Genomic DNA, 23,069 nt, shown 5'->3' on the forward strand with positions numbered 1-23,069 from the left:
ACGGTCACGAAAGGAGAGACTGGAAGGAGGAAGTGGGCTGGTTCATTAGCGGTAGAGTAAATGGGAGTATGTAGTAAGGTGTATATAAGTTTATATGTGAGAGACTGACTTGATTTGTAAACTTTCACTTAAAGCACGATAAAAATTATTAAAAATATATATTATTGATACCATAAACAACAGGGTTAAACGGTTCCCCTTCCTCCCATCACACCTGAGCCACATCACACTCTTTTGATAAGAAATTCTGTGTAGCAGCTCAAGGCCATCTTACTGCTTCTCTGCTCAAGTTTTTTTCGCTACCCACCAACCTTCCCCTCACTCCATTTGGACATGAGCAATAAGCCACAAAGCTGTCCTTAGATAAACTTCATGTTTCATACCACCCTAAAAACCACATGCCCCCAGCCACCATATTGCACCCCCTACTGCACCCCTGTATGTGTTCATTTCCTGAAATTGTCTGCCAGTTCTTAGAAACTTCACGAATTATGCATAAGTTCCCTATCACAAACCCTGCACCTGCACTAGAATCCCCAACCTCAGGGAGCTTGATTTGAGACTTGATCTCTGAGCTCCTTGCTTGACCGGCTTGCAATAAAGTCTGTTTTCTCTTTTTCAAAGGCCTGGTGTCTCTCATTTGACTCAAGGGGTCGCGCCGGGCAGGACCCACCGTCAGCAGGTTACAATACTATAATGATGCATAGATTACCACATCTTTTATTGGTCAGTTAATTCATTTTCTGTGTCTGTTATAACAAATTGCTACAAACTGAGTGACTTAAAACAACAGAAATTTATTCTTCCACAGCCCAGGAGGCCAGAAATCCAAAGTCAGAGCCAAAATACCTGAGCCTTAATCAAGCTGTCACGGCAGAACCACACCACACACTCTTCAGAGGCTCCAGGGCAGAATCTGTTCATTGCCTCTTCCAGCTTCTGGTGGCTGTCTCTATTCCATGGCTGTGGCTGCACCATCCAATCTCTGCCTCTGTGGTCACATTGTCATCTCCGCTTGTGTCTTTATGAAATCTCTCTCTGCTTCTCCTCCATTCTCCCTATATTCTTCTATATTTTATGTCCTTCTATATTCTATATCCTTCTGTATTCTTCTATATTCTATATCCTATATTTCATATTCTTCTATATTCTATCTTTTATCTTCTATATTTTGTACTCTATATTCTCTATTCCATATTCTACATACTACATTCTATTTTCTATGTTCTTCTGTATTCTATATTCTTCTATATTCTATACTGTTCTATATTCCTCTATATTCTATATACTTCTATATTCTTTATTCTTCTATATTCTACATTCTATGTTTAATATTCTATGTTCTATATTCTGTATATTATATTTTCTATCTTTTATATTCTATATTCCATATTAAATATTCTACTTTCAATATTTTTCTATATTCTATATTCATCATTATTCTATACTGTATATTTCATATTCTACATTCTGTATTCTTCTGTATTCTATAATCAATATTCTTTAGTCTTTATTATATATTTTATATTCTACATTCTACATTCTATATTCTATATTCTTCTATTTTCTATATTCTATAGTCTTCTATATTTTGTAATCTGTTTTCTATATTCTACCTTCTATATGCTATAGTGTATATTCTACATTCTATATTTTATATTCTTCTATATGCTATAATCTATATTTGAAGATCGAAGACCACAGCCTTCAGTATGGACTGCATGTCAACATAGAGAAAACAAAAATCCTCACAACTGGACTAATGAGCAACATCATGATAAACGAAGAAAAGATTGAAGTTGTCAAGGATTTCATTTTACTTGGATCCACAATCAACAGCCATGGAAGCAGCAGTCAAGAAATTAAAAGACGCATTGCACTGGGCAAATCTGCTGCAAAGGACCTCTTCAAAGTGTTGAAGAGCAAAGATGTCACCCTGAAGACTAAGGTGCGCCTGACCCAAGCCATGGTATTTTCAATCACATCACATGCATGTGAAACCTGGACAATGAATAAGGAAGACCGAAGAAGAGTTGACACCTTTGAATTGTGGTGTTGGCGAAGAATATTGAATATACCATGGACTGCCAAAAGAACAAACACATCTGTCTTGGAAGAACCGCGGCCAGAATGCTCCTTAGAGGCAAGGATGGTGAGACTGCGTCTTACATACTTTGGGCATGTTGTCAGGAGGGATGAGTCCCTGGAGAAGGACGTCATGCTTGGCAGAGTACAGGGTCAGCGGAAAAGAGGAAGACCCTCAGCGAGGTGGATTGACACAGTGGCTGCAACAATGTGCTCAAGCACAACACCGGTTATAAGGATGGCACGGGGCCGGGCTGTGTTTTGTTCTGTTGTGCATAGGATCTCTATGAGTCGGAACCGACTCGACAGCACCTAACAACAACAATATTCTATATTATTTTTATTCTGTATTATTCTATATTTATCTATATTGTATATTCTAAATTGTATTTTCTATATTCTATATTTCATATTCTTCTATGTCCTATATTCTACATTCTACACTCTACTCTTCTGTATTGTATTTTCTTCTATATCCTATGTTCTATATTCTGTATTTTATCTTCTATATTCTGTACTCTATATTCTACATTCTACACTCTATATTCTTCTGTATTCTATATTCTTGTATATTTTATATCCTATATTCCTGATTCTTCAATATTCTATGTTCTATATTCTGTGGTCTATCTTCTATATTCTACATTCTATATTCTGTACTCTATATTCTATGTTTCATATTCTATGTCCTGTGTTCTATGTTCAATCTTCTATCTTCTATCATCTGCTTTCTTCTATCTACTATCTTCAATCTATCTTCTATTGTCAATTTTCTTCTATATTGTATATTCTATGCTCTATATTATATTTTCTTCTATTTTCTATATTCTTTTGTGTCCTATATTCTATTATCTTCTATATTCTTCTGTATTCCATATTCTACATTCTATATTCTACTTTCCAAATTCTATACTCTTCTATATTCTTCTACATTCTATACTCTATATCCTATAATCTTCTATATTTTTCTATATTTTATAATCTACATTCTATTTTCTATATTCAGTATTCTATCTTCTATGTTCTGTATTCTGTATTCTTCTACATGCTGTATTCTATATTACATGCTGTAATCTATATTCTACAGTCTATATTTTTCTACATTCTATATTCTATAATCTATATTCTTCAATATTCTATGTTCTGTATTCTGTGTTTTATATTGTATCTTCTACATTCTACAGTATATATTCCATATTCTATAATCTATATACTTCTACGTTCTGTTTTCTATATTCTTCTACATTGTATGTTTTATGTCTTATATTCTTCTACATTGTATATTTTATGTCTTATAGTCTATATTCAGCAATATTCTATTTTCCATATTCTTTTATAAAATTATTCTTTTATAAACTATATTCTTCTATATTCTATATTCCATATTCAACATTCTATATTCTACTATATTCTATATACTTCTGTATTCTACTTTCTATATTCTATAATCTATATTCTTCTGTATTCTATGTTCTATAATCTATATTCTACATTCTGTATTCTATATTCTTCTATATTCTGTAATCTATATACTTTTACATTCTATATTCTCTCTTCTATGTTCTGTATTGTATTATCTATATTCTACATTCTATGTTCTTTATTCTATATTCTTCTGTATTATATATTTTATGTCTTATAGTCTATATTCCATTTTCCTCAATATCCTCTATTCTATATTCTTCTATATTCTGTGTTCTATATTCTACATTCTCTTCTCTATATTCTATACTCTTCTATATTCTATAATCTATATTCTTCTATATTCTACAGTCTACATTATGTATTCTAAATATTTCTATATTCTTTAACTTCTCTCTTTTATATTCTATATTCTACATTCTATATTCTATTTTCTTGTATGTTCTGTATTGTATATCCTATGTTCTCCACTCTACAGTCTATATTCTAAATTTTCCTATAGTCCATATTTTTCTATATTCTATATTCTACATTCTATATTCTATAATTTATATTCTCTATCCTATGTTCCATATTCTATATTCTGCATTCTAAATTCTATATTCAATATTCTTCTATATTCTATAATCTATATTCTTCTACATTCTATATTCTGTTTTGTATATTCTATATTCTTTTATATTGTACATTTTATATATCATAGTCTACATTCCATATTCATCAATATTCTATATTCTTCTATATTCTATATTCCATATTTTCTATCCTATATTCTTCTATATTCTATCTTCTATGTTCTATATTCTGTCCTGTATATTCTATATTCTTCTATATTACATATTCATCAATATTCTATATTCTTCTTATTCTGTATTCTTCTATATATTATATTCCACATTCTATATCTTCTATATTCTATAATCTATATACTTCTACATTCTATATTCTATAATCTTCTATATTGTATATTTTATATCTTATATTCTATATTTTCCATTTTTGTCAATATCCTGTATTCTGTATTCTATATCCTTCTATAGTCTATCTTCTATGTTCTATATTCTTTATTTTATGTGCTATATTCTGTTCTCTATATTCCATATTCTTCTATATTCTATAATCTATATTCTACATTCTATACTCTAGTTCATATTCTGTATTCTATATTCTACTGTCTACATTCTGTATTCTAAATACTTCTATATTCCTTATTCTTCTCTATTCTATATTCTGTATAGTCTACGTTCTATATTGTATATGGCTCTATATTCTACATTCTATAATTTAAATTTTTCTTTATTCTATATTGTGTATTCTATATTCTTTGTTCTATATTCTACACTGTAAACTCTATATTCTGTGTTCTACATTCCTCAATAATCTATAATCGATATTGTATATCCTATATCCTTTATTCTATATTGTATATACCATAATTGTCAATATTCTTTATTCTTCTGTATTCTATCTTCTATATTCTCTAGTCTAGATTCTATATTCTTCTATATTCTATACTCTATATTCTATATTCCAAATCCTATATTCTATATTCTTCAATATTCCTTATCCTATATTCTATCTTCTATATTTTGTCTTTTATAGTCTATATTCTCTACTCTATATTCTACATTCTATATTCTATGTTCTTCTATATGCTATATTCTATATTTTGTACTCTATATTCTATGTCCTATATTCTGTATTCTATATTCTTCCAAATACTGTATGCTTCTATGTTCTATGTTCTGTATTCCATATTCCATATTCTGTATTCTACATTCTACGTTCTATATTTAATATTCTTCTTTTTTCTATATTTTTCCATATTCTATATTCTACGTTTCACATTCTACATTCTATATTCTTCTATTTCTATATTGTATATACTAAATTTTATATTCTATACTCTGTATTCTACATTCTATATCCTACATTCAACATGCTATATTCTTTATTCTTCTCTATTCTTAATTCATCTATATTCTACATTCTATATTCAATATTCTGTTTGCTGTTCTATACTCTATATTCTTCTGTATACCATATTCTTCTCTATTCTATATTCTGCATTCTTCTCTATTCTATATTCTACATTTACTTTCTATATTCTGTAATCTATATTCTGCTACATTCTCTATTCTATGTACTGTATTCTATATTCTACATTCTGCATTCTATATTCTATTTTCTATAATCTATATACTTGTACATCCTGTATTCTATATTCTTCTATATTGTATATTTTATTTCTTATATTCTTTTTGCCATATCCATCAATATTCTATAGTCTTCTAAATACTATGTTCTTCTATGTTCCGTATTCTATACTCCATATTCTATTTTCTACATTCTATATTTTATATTCTATAATCTACATTCTATATTTATCTATATTCTATAATCTTTATACTTCTATATTCTATATTCTTCTATATTGTACATTTTATGTCTTATATTCTATTTTTTTCTATATTCATCAATATTCTGTATTCTGTACTCTTCTGTATTCTATCTTCTATTCTCTATGTTCTTTATTCTATATTCTGTACTTTATATTCCATATTTTACAAACTATACTGTTCTATTTTATATATTCTGTATTCCGTATTCTATATTCAATATTGTGCATTCTCTATTCTATACACTTCCATTTTTTATATTTTATATTCTACCACATTGTATACACTATATTCCACACTCTACATGCCATATTCTATATTCCTCTATATGCTATAATCTATATTCTTCTATATTCTACATTCTATATTCTTCATTTCACATTCTGTAGTCTTCTATATTCGATATTCTACATTCTAAATACTATAGTCTGTATTCTACATTCTAAATTCTATATTCTTCAATATTCTACATTCTTCTTCTATATTCTATATTCTGCCTTATTCTATATCGTATATCCTATATTATTCTATATTCCATATTCTTGTATAATCTATATCCTCCTATATTCTATACTCTTCTATATCTATATCCTATATTCTTCTATATTCTATATACCTCTATATTCTTTATTCTATATTCTATATCCCACACTCCATATTCTATATTCAATATTCTATGTTGTGTGTTCTATATTCTTCTATGTATTATATTCTTCTATATCTATATTCCATATTCTTTATTCCATATTCTTCTGTATTCTATATTCTTCTATATTCTATACTCTACATTCTTTATTCTGTTTTCTTCTATATACTAAAATCTATATTCCATATTCTATAGTCTACATTTTATATTCTACATTCTATGTTATATATTCTATATTCTTCTATTTTCTATATTCTGTATTCCACTTTCTACATTCTATATTCTTCTGTATGCTATAATCTATATTCTTCTATAGTCTATATTTTATGTTCTGTGTTCTCCTTTGTTCTATATTATTCTATATACTGTATTCTTTATTCATATTCTGCATTCTATATTTATATTCTTCTATATTCTATGTTCTACACTCTATATTCTATATTATTATATATTCTTCTATATTCTGTATCCTACATTCTATATTCCATATTCTTCAATATTCTATATTCTTCTATATTCTATCTTCTATATTCTGTACTCTATATTCCTCGATATTCTACATTCTAAATTCTGTATTTAATATTCTTCTATATTCTATATTAAATATTCTGTACTGTATAGTCTATATTCTTCTATATTCTATATTTGATATTCTTTGTGCTGTGTTCTATGTTCAATCTTCTATCTCCTATCATCTTCTGTCTTCTATCTACTATCTTCTATTGTCTTCTATATTCTTCTATATTTGATATTATATTTTCTTCTATTTTCTATATTCTTTTGTGTCCTGTATTCTATTGTCTTCTATATTCTCCTCTATTCTATGTTCTTCTATATTCCATATTCTGCTATATTCTATGTACTTCTATATTCTGTATTCTATATTCCACATTCTACATCTATTTTGTATATCCTATAATCTATTTTCTTCTATACTCTATTCTATATTCTTCTGTATTTTTTATTCTTCTATATTCTACATTCTAAACTTTGTAATCAATATTCTGTTTTATGTCCTGTGTTCTATATTCTTTTATATACTATATTCTTGTATATTCTGTATTCCATAAACTGTATTCCATATTCTTCTATATTCTATATTCTCTGTTCTTTATTCTATATTCCTTATTCTACATTCTACGTTGTATACTCTATATTCTTCTATATTCTATAACCTATATACTTCTACAGTCTGTATTCTGTATTTTATTTTTTATTCTTCTAAATTGTATATTTTATATCTTAAATTCTATATTTGTCAATATTCCATATTCTTCTATATACTATATTGTATATTCCATATTCTATAGTCTACCACATTTAATATTCTATATTCTCTTTTCTATTATCTGTATTCCTCTATATTCTATGCTCTATATTTTACATTCTTCTGTATTCTATTATAATCTATATACTTTTAAATTCTGTGTTCTATAATGTATATTTTATATTCTACATTCTATATTCTTTATATTCCTCTATATTGTATATTTTATGACTTATATTCTGTTTTCTATATTCCATTTTCGTGAATATCCTATATTTTATCTTCTAACTTCTATGTTCTGTATTCTATATTGTGTGTTCTGTGCTCTATATTCAATGCTCTTTTATATTCTATAATCTATATTCTACAGCCTTATTATATATTCTAAATTCTTCTGTATTCTTTATTTTTCTCTATTTTGTATTCTATGTTCTGTGTTCCACATTCTACATTCTAGTCTATGTTCTTCTATATTTCATATTCTACTTTTTGTATTTTATATTCTTTATTCTATATTCTACATTGTAAACTCTATATTCTGTGTTCTATAATCTATATGCTTTTATATTCTATAATCTACCTTGTATATTCTTCAATAATCTTATAATCTATATTCTTCTATATCATATATTCTATATACCACATTCTTCTACATTCTATCTTCTACATTCTGCAGTCTGTATTCCATATTCCTCTATACGCTATATTCCACATTCTATATTTTATATGCTATATTCTTCTACATTCTGTATTGTATATTTTTCTGTATTCTAAATTCTTCTATAATGTATATTCCATATTCTTTTATATTCTATAATTTTCTATATTGTATATTCCTGTATATTCAGTATTCTATATTATTCTACATTCTATACACATCTACATTCTATAGTCTATATTCCATATTCTATATAATTCTATATTCTTCTATATTCAATATCTATATTCTTTTATATTCTATATTCTTCTATATAATATATTCTCCTGTATTCTATATTCTACATTCTGTATTCTTCTATATTCTATATTTTTCTATAATGTTTGTTCTATATTTTATATTCTTCCATATTCTATAATCTAATATTTCTCTAATTTGTATATTGTACATTCTATATTCTAATTTCTTCTGTATATTCTTCTATATTTTGTATTCTATATTCCACATTCTGCTTTGTAAATTCTATATTTTATACTCTTCTATATTCTATATTCTATGTTCTATATTCAACTATATGCTATATTCTAGTTTCTAGATTCTTGATCCTACATTCTATATTCTTCTGTTTTCTGAGTTCTATATTCCACATTCTACATTCTTCTATATTCTGTATACTATAATCTTCTATAATGTATATTCTACATTCCATATTCTTCTATATTTTATATTCTTCTATTTTCTCTATTCTATATTTTGTATTCTTCTATATTCTATATTTTTCTATATTATATACACTATATTCTTCTGTATTCTATATTTCTCTATATTCTATATCCTTCTATATTCTAGATTTCATTTTCTACATTATTCTATATTCTTTTATATTCTGTATTCTGTCTTCTGTGTTCTGTTCTATATTCTTCAATATTCTATATCCCATATTCTGTATTCTATATTCTATATTCTTCTATATTTTACATTCTATATTTTTGATATTATTTAATCTATATTGTTGTATATTCTATATGCTACAGTGTATATTCTATATTCTTTGATATTCTATATTCTACATTCTATATTCTCTTTTCTACACTATATTATTCTATATTGTATATTCCACATTATGCATTCTATATTCTGTATTCTATACTCTATATTCTACACTCAACATTATATATTCAAAATTTTTCTATATTCTATATTCTTCTATATGCTATATTCTGTGTTCTGTGTTCTACATTCTATACTCTATATTCTGTATTCTCTTATATTCTATAATGTATATTCTTCTGTATTCTCTATTCTACATTTCATATTCTAAATTCTTCTATATTCTATAATCTATGTACTTCTGTATTCTGTATTCTGTGTTCTGTATTCTATATTGTACATTTTATATATGTTATTCTGTATTCCATATATGTCATAATTCCGTATTCTATATTCTTCTGTATACTATATTCTTCTACATTCTATAGTTCATATTCCATAAACTGTATTCTATATTCTATACTCTACATTCTATATACTTCTATATTCTGTAATCTATATTCTTCTCTATTCTATATTCAACATTCCTCAATCTATATTCTTCTATATTCTATGTTCTATATTCTACATTCTATATTTTATAATCTACTTCTACATTGTATATTTTATATTCTTCTATACTGATTATTTTATATCTTATATTGTATTTCCGTTTTCATGAATATCCAATATTCTATGTTCTTCTATATTCTATCTTTTATCTTTTGTGTTCTAGATTCTATAATCTATATTCTATGTTCTGTTCTCTATATTCCATGATTCTATATTGTATAATCTGTATGATTCTGTATTCTATATACTTTTTTTACTATATTTTATATTCAACAGTCTACATTCTATATTCTTCTATTTTCTTTATTTTTCTCTATTCTATATTATTGTCTATATTCTATATTCTTCTGTAATTTATAATCTATACTCTTCTATATTCTATATCCTATATTCTATGTTCTATATTCCACATTCTATATTCTGTTCTTCTATATTCTATCTTCTATGTTCTAATTGTATATTCTATATTCTTCTATATACTATATTCTTCTACGTTCTATATTCTTCTATATTCTGTATTCTATATTGTATAATCTACATTCTATATTCTAGAAGCTATATTCTTCTACATTCTATATTCTGTATTCTTCTATTTTCAATATTTTATATCTTATATTCCATATTCTTCTATAGTCTATATTGTATGTTCCATACTCTGTATTCTATATCCTATATTCTACATTCTTCATTCTGTATTCTATATTCTTCTATATTGTATATTCTACATTCTATATCCTTCTGTATTCTATAATCTGTATTTTTCTATATTCTTCATTGTGCATTCAATATTCTATATTCCTTGATACTCTATAATCTATATACTTCTAAACTCTATATTCTTGTATATTGTATATTCTATTTTCATCAATGTTCTATGTTCTATATTTTTTGTTTTCTTTCTTCTGTGATCTGTATTCTATGTTCTGTACTCTATATTCTATATTCTTCTATATTCTATAATCCACATTCTGTTCTGTATTCTTTATTCTATATTGTATATCCTATATACTGCATTTTACATTCTAAATTTTTCTGTTTTCTATATTCTACATTCTATTAGATTCTTCTATATTCTCCACTCTACATTCTATATTCTAAATTTTTCTATATTCTGTATTCTTCTATAATCTATATTCTGTATCCTATATTTTACATTCTTTATTCTTCTATATTCTAAAATCTATATTCTTCTCTATTCTCTATTCTATGTTCTATGTTCTAAATTCTATTTTCTATATACTTCTATATGCTATAATCTATGTACTTCTACAGTCTATGTTCTGTGTTGTATATACTATATAGTATATACAACATTCTACATTCTTCTATGTTGTACATTTTACATATTATATTCTATATTCCATTTTTATTGATATTCTATATTTTTGTATATAAGACATTCTTCTGCAATCTGTATTCCATAGTCTATATTCCATTTTTGTCAATATTCTATATTCTTCTATACTCCATCTTCTGTGTTCTAAATTCTACATTCTATATTCGGTTCCCTATACTGTAGATTCTTCTGTGTTCTAAAATCTATATTCTTCTATATTCAATATTCGTCAATATTCTGTATTCCATATTCTTCTATGTACTTAGTTCAATACTCTATATTCCTTAGTCCATATTCTGTATTCTATATTCTTCTATATACCATATTCTATATTCTTCTATATTCTACTTTCTACATTCTATATTCTTCTGTGTTCTATAATCTATATCCTTCTATATTCAATATTCCATATTCTATATTCTAAATACCTTATTCTATTTTCTATGTTGTACATATTATATTCTGTATTCTTCTATATTGTATATTCATATTCTAATCTATATTCTAAATTTTTCTGTATTCTATATTCCTGTATATTCTGTATTCTGAATTCTATATTCTTTATTTTATATTCTACATTCTAAACTCTATATCCTATTTTCTTCTATATTCTACATTCTCCATACTACATTCTATTTTCTATATTCTTCTGTATTCTATAATCTGTATTCTACATTCTATATTCTTTATTCTGTATAGTGTATTCCATATCCTATATTATATATACCATATTCATCACTGTTCTATATTCTTCTATAATCTATCTTCCATGTTCTGTCATCTTTATTCTATATTCTATGTTCTATTATCTTCTATATTCTGTATTCTTCTGTATTGTATATTCTTTTATAATGTTCATTCTCTATTCTATATTGTTCTATATTTTATATTCGTCCATATTCTATATCCTTCTCTATACTATACTCTTCTATAATCTATATCTTATGTTCCAAATTCTATATTCTACATTCTGTATTCTGTATTGCATATTCCATATTTTATATTCTACATTCTTCTATATTCTGTATTCTACATTCTGCATTCTTGTATATTTTATATTCTTCTATATTCTATATTCTTTGTTCTAAATTCTATATTCGTCTGTGTTCTATATTCGTCTATATTCTACTACATTCTATTTTCTATATTCTGTACTCTATATTCTGCTTTGTCATTCTATATTTTATATTCTATAATCTTTATTCTTCTATATGCTATATTCTACATTCTATATTCTAATGTTTTCTATATTCTATATTCTCACTCTACATTCTATATTCTAAATTTTGTATATTCTATACACTTCTATATTCTATAATCTATATTCTTCGGAATTCTATATTCTCTCTTCTATGTTCTGTATCTATACTCTATATGCTTCTTTATTGTATAATCTATATACCTCTACATTCCATATTCTGTATTCTATATTCTTCTGTTTCACATTTTACATATTATATTCTATATTTCATATTTGTCAATAGTCTATATTTTCTATATACTATATTCTTCTTTATTTTATATTCTTTATTCCATATACTACATTCTGTATTCTGTATTGTATAGTCTATAGTCTGCATTCTATATTCTGAATTCTTCTATATTCTTTATTCTTCTCTTGTTTATATTCTGTATTCTATATTCTACATTCTATATTCTGTATTATTCTATATTCTACTTTCTATATTCTAAATTTTTCTATACTCTCTATTTTTCTCTATTCTGAATTGTATATTCTATATCCTGTACTATACATTCTAAACTCTATATTCTGTATTCTTGTATATTCTATATTCCATATTCTATGCTCTACACTCTACATTCTTTAATCTATATTCTACCTTCTACATCCTATATTCTTCTATATTGTATGTCCTATATCCTGTTTTTTTATATCCTGTATTCTATAGTCAATATACTGTATTCATCAATATTCTATATTCTTCTATGTTCTATCTTCTGTCTTGTGTATTTTATATTCTGGCATATATTCTATGTTCTACATTCTATATTCTTTGATATCCTATATTCTTCTGTATTCTGTGTTCTACCTTCTCCTATAATCTATATTCTTTTATATTCTGTATTCTATCTTCTATGTTGTATATTCTTCTATATATCATATTCTTCCATATTCTATATTAATAATTCCATATTCCATATTCTACATGCAACACTATTCTAAATTCTTCTATATTCTACATTCTAAATTCTATGTTCGTCTATATTCTATACTCTTCTATATTCTATATTCCATACTCTGTATTCTGTATTTGATATCCTATGTTCTATATTTTATATTCTATATTCTACTATATATTATATTCTTCTATATTCTGTATTCCATATTCTATAGTCTACATTCTATATTCTTCTATATTCTATATGCCATATTCTATAATCTATATTCTATTTTCTATCTTCTATATAAAATTTTTTATATTCTTCTATATTCTGTGTTCTATATTCTTCAATATTCTGTATTCCATAATGTATATTCTATATTCTCCTATACTCTATATTCTTCTTTACTCTGTATTCTATCTTCTTTTTTCTTTTATATTCTGTATTGTATTGTATATTCTATGCTCTTCTATATACTATATGCCTTTATATTTTATATGCCTTATTCCATATTCTACATTCTGAATTCTTCTGTATTCTATATTCTACATTCTTAATTCTATATTCTTCTATATTCCATATTCCTTTATATCCTATTTCTATATTTTTCCATATCCAAAGTTCTGTATTTCAGTCTCTGTATTCTATATTGTATATTCAAAGTTCTATGTTCTATATTCTATATTTTTCTGTATGGCATATTCTATGTTCCATACTCCATATTCTATATGCTATATTCTACATTCTCTATTCTATATTTTACATTCTACAATCTATGTTCCATGACCTTCTATATTCTATAATCTGTATTCTGCTATATTCTGTAGCCTTTATTCTATATTTTATATTCTATATTCTGCATTCTACATTCTATATAACAAATTCTATATTCTATGTTCTTCTATATGGTATATTCTTCTATATTCTGTATTGTATAGTTTCCTATTGTCTATATTCTTCTATAATGTATATTCTACATTCTTCTTTATACTGTATTGATATTCTTATATATTCTCTATTTTTCCATATTCTGCATTCTATATTCTTCTATATTCTATATTTATAGTCTTTATTCTTCTACATTCTGTGTTCTATATTATTCTATATTCTTCTGTAATGTATATTCTATAATCTATATTCTTCTATACTCTATATATTCTTGTATATTCTATGTTCTTTTATATTTAGTATTCCATCTTCTGTTTTATGTGTTCTATGTTCTATATTCTTCTGTATTCTGTATTCCACATTCTAAATTCTATGGTCTTCTATATTTTTTATTTTCCTATATCCTATACCCTATGTTCCATATTCTCTATTCTCTATTCGATGTTCTATGTTCTTTATTCTACATTTTTCTCTATACTATATTCTTCTGTATTCTATACTCCATATTGTATATTGTAATTCTATATTCTAAAATCTTCTATATTCTACATTCTATATTCTTCTAGATTCTAGATTCTAGATTCTAGATTTTTCTATATTCTATGTTCTATATTCAATCTTCTATTTTCCATATTTTTACCATGCTCTAAAAAGTTTTTTTTATATATTTGTGTATTCTATATTCCATATGCTTTATACTGTATTCAACATTCTATATTCTACTATATTCCATATTCTATACTCTCCTATATTCTATATTTTACATTGTACATTCCATAATATTTTATATTGTATAATTTATAATCTTCTATATTCTACAATCTATATTCTCCTAAATTCTTCGTTCTATATTTTGCATTCTCTATTGTGTATTCTACATTCTACATTTTATATTCTCCTGTATTCTATATTCTAAATTTATATTCTATTTTCTTCTGTATTCTGTATTCTTTATGCTATAATCTTCTATAATGTATATTCTATATTCTTCCTTATTCCAAATCCTCTATACGCTATATTCTTCTGTTTTCAAAGTTCTTTTATATTCTGTATTCTATCTTGTATCTTCAGTGTTCTATGTTCCATATTCTATATTCTTTATTTTAAATTCTCTATATTCTATAATCTATGTTCTATGTTCTTCTATAGTCTATATTTTTGTATATTCTATATTCCATACTCTATATTCTATATTAGATGTTCTATATTGTATATTTTTCTACATACAATATTCTTCTATATTCTATATTGCGTATTTCATATTCCATATTCTATATTCTACATTCTGCATTCTATATTTTAAATTCTTCCATATTCTATGTTCTGTATTCTATATTCTAAATTCTATGTTCTTCCATATTCTTCTATATTCTATATTTTTCTGTATTCTATATTCCATATTTTACATTCTTCCTTCTATATTCTATATTCTTCTATCTTGTATTCTATATTCTTCTATACTGTATATTCTGTATTTTACATTCTATATTCCATTTTCTTCTATATTCTGTATTCTGTGTTCTTTATACTTTATTTTATATTCTATATTTTGTATTCTACATTCTATATTCTATGTTCTATATTCTTCTGTACTCTATATAGTCTATATTTTATATTCCATACTCTGTGTTCTATATTCAATGTTCTTTTTCTATATAATTTTCTGTAGTCTACATTCTAAATTTTATACTCTTTATTATTTTTTTTATTCTTCAACAGTCTGTCTCATATATTCTTCTATATTGTATATTCTGTATATTACATTCTACATTCTATATTCCATAATCTTCTTTATTCTATAATGTATATTCTCTATATTATGTATTTTTGATTCTATATTCTGTATTCTACATTCTATATTCCAAATTCTATATTTTTGAATATTCCATTGTCTGTATTCTATATTCAATGCTGTTTTCTATATTCTATATTTTTATAATTTTCTGCATTCTATATTCCATATTCTGTATACTATATTCTACATTCTATATTCTCTTATATTCCATCTTCTTTATTCTATATTTAATTCTACATTTTATATTCCAGAATCTTCTCTATTCTATAATCGCCTATATTCTATGGTCTTTATTCTATATTTTATATTCTGTATTCTACTTTGTACATACTCTATTCTATAATTTTCTATGTTCTGTATTCCATACTCTGTATTCCATATTAAATATTTGATGTTCTATATTCTATATTTTTTATATACTATATTCTTCTGAATTCTACATTCTATATTACATATCCTACATTCTGCATTTTATATTTTATATTCTTCTATGTTCTGCATTTCATAATCTTCTAAATTCTTATTCTACATTCTATAATCTATATTCTTCTGTTATATTCTATATTTTAAATTCTAATTCTATATTCAATATTCTACATTCTACGTTTTAAATTTTTCAATATTCTTTATTCTCTATTCCATATTCTATGTTCTACATTCTATATTCCATTTTTTCTATGTTCTACCTTTTGTATGCTAAATTTTTCTGAATTCTATCTTTTTCTATATTCTATATTTTTTATTGTATATTCTACCTTTTAATCTCCATCTTCTACAATCTAGTACTCTCTATTCTACATTCTATATTCCTCTATATTTTGTTATCTATATTCTTCGACTTTCTCTATTCTATACTCTTCAATAGTGTATATGCTATTCCCTATATTCCATATTTGTCAATATTCTATTTTCATCTATGTTCTATCTTCTATGTTCTGTAGTCTGTAGGTGTCAGCATCTGGGATAAAGGATTCGGGACCTTGCCTGGGGCAGAAGGCAGCCTGGGTCAGCGGATACTTGGAAGTCTAGTGACTTCCGACACTGCTGCCAGTGACAAATGGTGACTTCCGCACTCACATATCCCCTGGTGGCAGAATGATAGTGACGGGTGGAGAAACATTGCTGTGGAGCACACTTTCAATGGGGCACCGGCCAAAGCAAAGGCCTGGGCGGGTAGTGGACGTCATGGAGTTGAATGGCGAGCCAGTGAAGGGCCAAGTATTCCTCCTGTATGTGGCAAACAGGTCATCCGTGTCACAACGTCCATAAACCATTGGATTGCTGGGGCCCAGGCTGCCAGGATTTTGGCCCTGCCTTCGGGGCCCGGCCACATACGCAGCATTCCACCGCAGGCGGGGATAGGTAGACATCAAAAATTTGGAAAATGGCAGTGTCTCCTCGATTTCCCTGGCATCGGCCTTTTTCAGCGGCACGATTTTTTTCCTAGTAGAATAAGGCACTGACGGAGAAAGGCAGTATTATGTGTGCAGGAAAGGTGTGTGCTGAGAGGGTGAGGACGTTGAGACCAGGTTGGGATCTTTAGTCCAGGAGAGGCTACTGGCAGGTGTAGGTCAATGTTCTCTACCCATCCCACTTGGCGGGGGGACGTTTTCACCATACAAAGGAGCAGCGCAATTATTCGTCGCCGGAGAGGTTGCATCTGCCCACAAGCTCCACCTGGCCAGGGTCCGTCCCTACCCTATTGCCTATGTCAATCAACAGAAGCTAAGACCTTCCAGACAGACTACCTACTATTCTCTACCCACGGGAAGGTGGTACAGCCAGAAGTCTCCCCCGTTTCACCTCCAGGCTCTCTCTGAGACCCCTCATACTTGTGATGTGTCTCAGGGGTAGAATGAAGAGATTTCTCTGAAAGAACACATACAGAGAGGGGCTATAGATGCTGAGAAAGGGCGTCTTGCCTACGGATACCCTAGCCTAAGTGGAAAAGAGGTACCTGCCTGCTGCCCAGTGTGTCAAACCTATTCACATCAGGGGTTGCCTACTCTGAAGTTATTCCCTGGGTGCCCTCGATTTTGTGGCCAAAAACAGAAGGGGCCGTTGTGTGTCCATGGGTAAAATGGAGGGATTTGAGGAACTGGCTGGTTGGGTTGGACCTCTCCTATTAGCTCAGTGTTTGTGACTCGTCCCGGTCAGAAATTCCGGGCAGCCTTCCGGGGGTTGTCTCCATGGTGATTGGGAAAGAAGCCTTAGGCTCCGCACTCAGCCTTCACATGGCCTACATGGCCTCTTTACCCTCATCCAGAACACTGTGCGGATGAAAGAAAGGATGTCGGCCAGTGACCACGTGTCCTCATTGCCTTTGAAGGATTAGGCTCCTTGCCTGGGCAGAAGACAGCCAAGGTCAGCCTGAGCCTAAACACCTAGTGACCTGTGACACTGCAGCCAGTGATAGATGTTGATTTCCACGCTCATGTATCCGTAGGTGGCGGATTCAGAGTGGTTGGAGGAGAAGTGTAACTAGAGATCACACACTCACAAGGGCATGGGCCAAAGGTCAGGGAAAATAACTGAAGTCGTGGAGCTCTAGCGGAGCCAGTCCAGGCCCCAGGTCTCCCTCCTGTTCGTGACAAAGAGGTAATCCATATGCCGCCATCAGCAGATACTGGACTGCTGAGGCCCTGGTTGCCGGATTTCGGCCTTGTCTTCGGAGACCTGACGCACATGCAGTGTGCCAGCAGAGGCTGTGGCCCGGCAGAGGGCAAAATCTTGAAAACGGGGGCTTCAGGTGACTTTGCATGTGCTCTCCTTTGGCTGAGTGACATCCCGTGTTTCCTAGCAGGAGAAGGCGTTCATAGAGAGAGGCGGATTCCATGTGTGCAGGCAAAGTGTGTGCTGAGATGATGAGTCGCTGGAGACGAGGGTGGACTCTTCAGACCCAGGATAGGCCTCTGGCAGGTATGTGTCAATGTTCTCTGCCCATGGCACTCAGCCGGGTATTTGCATACACTGTTATCAGTGGAATTAGTAGTCTCCGGAGAGGTTGCCACATGTCAGCAAGCTTCACCTGGACAGGGTCCACCCGTGATGCAGCTCCCCAATCAAGCACTACTCTCTAGAGCTTCCAGATATACTACCAGATCTTCTTTGCCCATGGGCAACCAGTACAGCCAGAGGCCTTCCCCCTTTGCACTTTTGTCTCTAGGCACTCTGTCAGGCACTCCAAGCTGTGAAGTGACAACGGGGGGAGAAGGAAGAGATTTCCGAGAATGAACACATACAGAGAGAGGCAAGAGATGCTGAGTGGGGATGCCTTGCGTACTGATATCCTCAGGAAAGTGGGAAAGAGGTACCTGGCCTGCTCTGCCAATGCCCTGAAGCAGTCCGCACCAGGGGCTCCCTTGTGCCTGCGTAGCCTTTCCCAGGGTGTGCTCAAATCCTGTGGCTACTAGGTGTCCTAGGTCACAATGGAGGGCCCTGTGTCATCTTTCTGGTGTGTTGGAACTCTGCCATTGCATCAGTCTTGTCACCAGGCCCATCATAAGCTCCGCCCACTCTTCCGGTGGGGAGACATTCTCCATGGTGATGGCAAAGAAGCCTTAGCCCCGCCCACCTGGCCTTCACTTCACCTACCTGGCCTTCTGACCCTCACTCAGACCTCTGTATTGATAAAAATTAATTTTCGCCAGTGGCCAGGTGTCAGCATCTGGGATAATGGATTCAGGACCTTACCTGGGGCAGAAGGCAGCCTAGGTCAGCTAGTACCTGGAAGTCTAGTGACTTGTGACACTGCTGTCAGTGACAAATGGTGACTCCTACACTCACATATCCCCTGGTGGCAGAATGACAGTGATGGGTGGAGAAACATCGCTCTGGAGCACACGTTCAATGGGGCAGCAGCCAAAGCAAAGGCCAGGGATGGTAGTGGACTTCGTGGAGCTGAATGGCGAACCCATGAAGGGCCCAAGGAACCCTCCTGTATGTGGCAAACAGGTCATCCGTGTCCCCACGTACATAAACCATTGGACTGCAAGGGCCTAGGCTGCCAGGATTTCAACCTTGCCTTCAGAGCCCGGCCACATACACAGCTTTGCACCGGAGGTGGTGACATCTTGATAGGAAACATTTGGAAAATGGCAGTGTCCCTTCGATTTCCCTGGCATCGTCCTTTTTGAGCAGCATGCTTTTTTTCCTAGTAGGATAAGGAGCTGACGGAGAAAGGCAGGATTATTTGTGCAGGAAAGGTGTGTGCTGAGAGGGCGAAGACGTTGAGACCAGGTGGGGATCTTTAGTCCCAGGAAAGGCCCCTGGCAGGTGTGGGACAATGTTCTCTACCCATCCCACTTGGCAGGTCTAGGTTTTCACCGTACAAGATACCAGCAGAATTATTCATCGCCGGAGAGGTTGCATCTGCCCACAAGTTCCACCTGGCCAGGGTCCGCCGCTACTGTATTGCCCATGTCAATCAACAGAAGCTAAGACCTTCCACAGAGACAACCTGCCATTCTCTACCCACGGGGAAGCTGTAGAGGCAGAAGCCTCCCCTTTTTCGTCTCCAGGCAATCTCTCAGGACCCTCATACTTGCGATGTGTCTCAGGGGTAGAATGAAGAGATTTCTTTGAATGAACACATTCAGGGAGGGACCATAGATGCTGAGGAAGGGCGCCTTCTCTACTGATACCCTAGCGTAAGTGGGAAAGAGGTACCTGCCTCCTAACCCAGTGTTTCCAACTTGTACGCATCAGGCGTGGCCTACTGTGAAGTTATTTCCTAGGTGCCCTCGATTTTGTGGCCAAAGACCGAAAGGTCCGTTGTGTATCCATGGGTAAAATGGAGGGTTCTGCGGAACTGGCCAGTTACGCTGGACCTCTCCTATTGGCTCAGTGTTTGTGACCCGTCCCCGTCAGAAGTTCCACCCAGCCTTCCGGTGGCTGTCTCCATGGTGATTGGGAAAGAAGCCTTAGGCCTCGCACTCAGCCTTCAACTGGCCTAAATGGCCTATTTACCCTCATCGAGACCGCTGTATGGATGAAAGACAGGATGTCGGCTACTGACCACGTGTCCTCATTTCCGTTGAAAGATTAGGCTCCTTGCCTGGGCAGAAGACAGCCAAGGTCAGCCTGAGCCTAGACACCTAGTGACCTGTGACACTTCAGCCATTGATAGATGTTGATTTCCACACTCAGGTACCCGCAGGTGGAGGATTCAGAGTGGTCAGAGAGGAAGTGTAACTAGAGATCACACACTCACGAGGGCACGGGCCAAAAGTCAGGGAAAATAGTGGAGTTCGTGGAGCTCTAGTGGAGCCACTCTAGGGCCCAGGCTTCCCTCCCGTACGTGGCAAAGAGGTAATCCATATGCCACCATCTGTACACTCTGGACTGCTGGGACCCTGGATGCCCACATTTCGGCCTTGTCGTCGGAGAAGTGATGCACATGCAGTATGCCAGCGGAGGCTGTGGACCAGCAGGGGGCCAAGTCGAAGCCTCGAGACGCCAGCATATTGTAGGATTTTAATCTCATTTCCTTTTCTTTTGTTTCAAATGAGTAATCCGGTTACGTATTTACTTATTCATTTCTTTATTGCTCCCAAGGCAGAACGTCTCCCGGGCAAGCGGATCAGCCAGCTGCACCTGGAGGTGCCAAGGGATTATCCGAAAGAGAGCGGGTCTGAATCGCTTAACCAGGACGACACCACCGGCGTTCTCTTTGGAACAAACCGTGGAATGGGACACTGATTGTGTCAAAATAATCCTGACTAACCCTCCGGACAACGGTGCGTTCTGTCCAATTATCCAGGCATTGCCAACCCGCGAGGAGAAGAGAGAGAAGGCGACGGAGAGAGGACTCGGGAGGGAGGGGCGTGGGCCGCACACGCAAGGGTACCCGCCGGGCCCGCCCTCCCCCCAAAGCCCCAACCCAGCTCCACTAGCGGCGGGATGTGTAGGCGCACCAGCCAGCGGGACAGGGAGCTCATCCTGCTAAGGCGATGGGCGGGGTGGGGGCAACCACCTTGGGGGAGGCGCGGATCTGCCGCCAATAGAACCGTCTGTGGGAAAGAGGCTGTCAGAAACTCAGAGTCCCTCCTGGCCTTAATAGGCGGGATATCGCTAGGATCACAATCAACTCACCGTCTGGCAGGATTGCGGGGTCAAGACCCTTGGCAGCCTGAGAATCCAAGGAATCCAGGATTCCCAGACTTGTCTGGTCCTTCTGGGATTTGTGATCCGTCCTAATTACCCCGGGGGTTGTAAATCCTACCCTCTATGATGGTTTTTACGATGTTAATGAGGCAGGAGCACAGGCGGCGGTTATGTCAATGAGGGAGGAGGCAACGTACAGGATTAGGTTGTCTGGGCAGGCAGTCCCTTTTGAGACAGAAAAGAGAGAAGCTAGCAGAGAGGAGAGGGACCAGTGGGCGCCAAGGAAGAAGAGGCAGACGCAGAGCGCGTCCTTCGGACCTCGGGTCCCTGCACTGAGCAGCTCGTAGACCAGAAGTTGACTGATGACTAGGGCCTTCACCCAGAGCTGACAGACAGGGAACTCCTTCCCCAGGCGCTGGCGCCCTGAATTGGAACTCGTCGCCTGGTCGACTGTGAAAGAATACCTTTCTGTTTGCCAAAGCCACGCACGGGTGCTAGTTCTGTCAGGGCGGCACCAGCGAACTAAGGCGCCTGGGAATCCCAGTCCGGTCCCCCAGCCCCCACCGACCTGACAAGGTGCCGGAAAATCCTTCCATTGGAAATGCATTCCTCTGACGCAACACACTAATAGGACGACCGTTGCCAAATCCCCTGATAAAATCTCTACTTCCACTTAGGAGTGAGTCATCTGGCCCTTCAACGCTTTCCTCCAAGGCCTCAGGTACTTAATGAAGGACTCCCG

At 32.4% G+C, this 23,069-nt stretch overlaps 1 pseudogene; it reads left to right on the forward strand.

The window, feature by feature from the left end:
* LOC126058374 (olfactory receptor 6C3-like) overlaps positions 1-21,922 on the forward strand; it is a 38,654-nt pseudogene extending 16,732 nt beyond the window's left edge.
* Positions 21,923-23,069: the final 1,147 nt, after the last annotated feature.

This window comes from Elephas maximus, chromosome 14 (genome assembly GCF_024166365.1).
Source record: "Elephas maximus indicus isolate mEleMax1 chromosome 14, mEleMax1 primary haplotype, whole genome shotgun sequence".
In the NCBI taxonomy this organism is placed as follows: Eukaryota; Metazoa; Chordata; class Mammalia; order Proboscidea; family Elephantidae; genus Elephas; species Elephas maximus.